This window comes from Hyposmocoma kahamanoa, unplaced genomic scaffold (genome assembly GCF_003589595.1).
Source record: "Hyposmocoma kahamanoa isolate Upper Pololo Valley unplaced genomic scaffold, ASM358959v1 100021, whole genome shotgun sequence".
NCBI lineage: Eukaryota > Metazoa > Arthropoda > Insecta > Lepidoptera > Cosmopterigidae > Hyposmocoma > Hyposmocoma kahamanoa.
Window position 1 is genome coordinate 18,308,109 of NW_020653200.1, and position 4,380 is coordinate 18,312,488.

Below are 4,380 nucleotides of genomic sequence, written 5' to 3' on the forward strand. Positions count from 1 at the left end.
CGGTAGGAAAAACGTTTTTTTTCTATAATCAATACATTTCAATCATTCCAATTGCATGGGCTCTAGTGCGTTGAAAACAAATTATTTATTGATGAATTGCCATCTTGGGATGGGAGTCATAGACAATTACTCGTGGTCTGTGACAAGTACGTACCACTACTTGTCTACAGTTATCTGTGGTACGTACCGACGAGGGTCTCGTCAGGCCGGGACATAGAGTTTAACACTAATTTGTGGTTTATTTATTATACTCGTGATAATAATATAGGTACTCGATGGGCCGGGACAAACAAAACAGTTCTGGACTGCTGAGCCTAGGTGCCGAATTTCCGTAAGGTTTAAAGGTCATTAGTGACAACAAAATGACAATAATTAGGCTTATACAAACTCTGGCAGTATCTCGAACATCGAGGACATAGAGTACTTTTTTAAGTAATTTATGAATATGGAGAATGTTTGATAGTCCTAAAAACTTGTGGAGTTTTCAAACGCTCGAGGCAAGGAGGTTTTTATTCGCTCTTTTCATTGGGATTCAAAACAGTTCAATTAAGCTCACCCTCATACACCATTGCATCGAAGCCTACAGGAGCACTTGACCACTGCTAGAGGTGCACTGAAAAGCTCATGCTCTGATTCCTGCCTGTAGCATGTATAACATGCAACTCAGTAGATTTGACTATGGGCCAAAAATCTTAATGTGAGGTTTCTCACTAATACTTGTTAATTGTTTTTATAATAAGTTCTGCTTATGAGTTTAACCTCCATTTTATTTAGTTGAAATATAATTCGAAGTTGCTGAAATTTGAGTAATATTTATTCTGTAGTAAGATTTCATTAATCATGATTTTTTTAATGAAAATTTGACTGTAGAAGACTTAATAGAATAGTTTTTCAAAATTCCAGGTCAACAAATTGTATACCTATTAGGAAGGAAACATGCTGACCAGCCAGCACATTGCATCTGGGTTGCAGTAATATACCATGGTATCAAAATGAATGGGTATCATCCATTTATAGGCAGTTTATGAAGAAAAAACTAAGAAAACAGATTATGTGAGATAACATGTTTGTTATTATGTTAAAGTAGTACTCTTTGTAAGGTAACTTTTGTAATTGGATTTCAAATGTCTTGAGGGAACGTCAATTTGAGTGGTCTTAGAAGACTACGCTTCCAGACATAGGGTTATAGTTGCTTTACAGATAGGAGTTCCTCAGGGTTCCATACAGTGCGGACTGTATGGAACCCTGAGGAACTCCTACCTCTACTCTCTCTCTTTCTGCTGCATATCAATGATGTGTTAATTTGACGTACGTTCGGGTATGCTGATTGTTACACTTGGGTGCAGCAGATGCATTAGAAAAAGCACAAAATTTATTTTGGTGTAAACAATGTTTATTCAGATATAGAACAGCAGTTGGTTGACAAGAGTGACGTCTCAAAGAATGAGTTAAAGCATATAACTAAAACCTTTGTGTACCAATTAGATTATTGTATTGGATAATGTTTACTATTTGCTTCAACACTGATGACAGCACAGTTGTGAATAGTTATGTGACCAATGCAGGGTCAGTGGAGAATAAATCGGGTGTTGTTGAGAGTTCATGATTAGTAATTTGAATTTCACACTCAAGGCAGTCTCCGATTGGGACGATACTAATCTCGTCAAACTTAACACTACTAAAACACAGGCAGGTCTATTCTCCACTAAACAGAGTTCCTTTGCTCAAGAGAACTCATAGGCGACTCAAACTTAGTAGAGACAAAGTTGCAGAGCCTTGAAGTTGTCTGTTTATCAGTATTCTACAGGATATGACAAGGAGTCTGTGTGATGGAATTGTACGATTTAATTCTTCCTACCATTTTCTATCATCAGGGGACTAGAATATATTTTGAGACTATGAATAAGTATGATGGCCAAATTGTCTGAGTTTATTTATATTTTATTTGTTTTTTCAGGTACAGTTTAGGTACAACCACTGATTGTTTACTCAATAGAAAGCCAGCTGATGTCTAAGGTTGACCGACGCATTGGTGATCGGTATACTCGTCGAGTTGCGATTTCAACTTCTGAATGGCATTGCAACTGTTTCAGGTAGGCGTGTCGCTTACCACCAGGCGCACGACTTCTTTGTTAAGTCACATGATATCATAAAGAAAATTGCAAGGACCTGTTTATCCATGACATGCTCGCAGACTGCAGAGTTGTTTACGCGACGGTGTTTGACATTAGACATCATGACATACAAATACTTCGCTTCATTTGTCCAATGTAAGAGAGAATGCATTCACAGTCAAGCTTGTAAACTTCTGCATCCTGTAACAGAAATCTTCCTCAGGGGCTTGAAATAGGTCTTCATAGATGCACGCCTGAGGACTCTTTCAATCTTGTCTGTAACACCTCGCACGTAAGGTAAAATGGCAGTTCTTCGTTCGACTGTTGGTGGTTTCACATGGCACCAGTTTGGGATCCAGTATTTCTTTTGATGAAAAATCTCAAACAGACATAAGACTGCAGTACGAATTAATATGTTTTAATTTATTCTAATTTCCATTATTAATTAATAGTAAATTTAACTTAATAAAAATTCATATTGTTAAAATAAAGTAATTTGTAAAACATAAAAAATAAGGTATTTAATTAATAACTTTTGTAACTATAGTGGTAAAAGTGGTTTGCATTAATATTAGACATAACTGGTTGATAACTGTACCACCTCAGTCAACTGGGACCTGTGATGGGCCCGAAACGTTGGTTTGTTTGAAAAATCAAATATACGCGATCTGAATCTGGAAAAATAGTTTCCTATTCCCTAGGATTGTTTTGTTCTTCTTGAGTCCTATGACAATCTTTCGAATACATCGTGAGACCACCATAGATACATACACAATACTTGTGCATGTTGTGATTAGAGATAGCTTGACGTTTCTCCAAGAATCTGTTGGAAAGTGAAGATAGAGATAAGGTTGATAAAGGATGATTCACGTTACACCGTGTTGGAGCCGGACCTGGCGGGCGGTGTCCGTGCCGTGGCGTATCTACCGTGCGCCGATCGGGAAAGTAATTCATACTACACTAGGCTAGTTACAATTATGGCACGATCGTGTCCTCGTATGCACCGATTGTTATAAGCGTCAGTCCAATTCGATAAGATTTATTATTTTCTTTTTTGTTACTTTTCGCTTGAGTGTGTTTGTTAATAATGCAAATTTCTTACAAAAAGAAAGTGGAGTGTATATCCTGCCTGGAGCAGACAACAATCGGAAGGAAATTCGCCACGATCTGCAAAGAATTCATAAATGATGAGAACAAACCAAATTTTTTCGTTGTCTACTGCTCACGTTACTGTAGTCCGTCGCAGATTACATTCTGGGCACCCGGCGAACAAATAAATGAAATAAAAACAATATCCAGTCCGTCATCTTTGCCATGTAAAAGATTTAGACTGAACTTCCGAACACCTACTTCTATATTCCATTCTTTTGCTGTAAGCATTAGGATGAAGGAAGCCAAGCGCTTTGTGCGAATTATGGTGACTTGATTTGTATAAAATATCTGGAAATCAGTTTAATACCAGCTGATACGTTAACAAAAGTAGGCAGGCCAGGAAATCCTTGATCTGTGTGGAACATCTAGGATTAATTAAGTGGGATTGCTGCAGCACTAATGTCCTAAGAAGGTAAAAATTCTCAGTAATCTTTACGGTCATGGATTATGTTGTCTACGATTTAGGTTGTACAGTAAAGGGTTGTTTGAGACAATTTGTTGTCTTGTATTGAAATATGGTTGTGTCTTATAGGTTTAAATTCCTGTAAACTGTTTGTGGTACACACAATAAAGGGCATCTGTTAAAAGCATAAAAGCACGTAATAATGAACAAAAACAAAGGCCATGGACAACAAAATAATAAAAATTATAGGTAAACTAAACTCCTTCGGTACAATCGGTCTACTTTCCCGATCTGTTTATTTTACTATTTGTCTACTTTCCCCGATCAGTCCACCTCTTTTTCCCGATTCCTCTATTTCCCATTTCGTCTACTTTTCCGTTTGGTCTACTTTCCCGTTTGATCTAGTTTCCCATTTGGTCTACTTTCCCGACCGGTCTACTTTCCCGATAGGTCTATTTAATGACCATGGTTGAGTTTGTGATATTTTACTAGTCGCAAATAACTAGATTTAGTAGGGCCGCCGTTCAAAAGTTAACTTACTAATTAAGTTAACTTAAAATAAGGCCGCCTGTTGTACACTGGCTTACTCTGTGATACCTACTTACATGACTGTTCTGTGTAGTCATTGATTTTATTGTTGTTATTATAAAGAATATTTCATTCATTCAGCTATGAGTGTCGTAGGTATTCCAGAACTCTACTCAATGCTCA

General features: G+C 37.2%; 1 long non-coding RNA gene across 1 annotated transcript in view; it reads left to right on the plus strand.

The window, feature by feature from the left end:
* Window positions 1–208: 208 nt before the first annotated feature.
* The window catches only part of LOC113227269, a 6,628-nt gene continuing 2,456 nt past the window's right edge, over window positions 209–4,380 (plus strand). The window contains exons 1-3 of the long non-coding RNA XR_003310184.1: window positions 209–697; window positions 904–1,053; window positions 1,958–2,093. This is a non-coding gene — a long non-coding RNA (uncharacterized LOC113227269). The remainder of the gene's footprint in view (window positions 698–903; window positions 1,054–1,957; window positions 2,094–4,380) is intronic.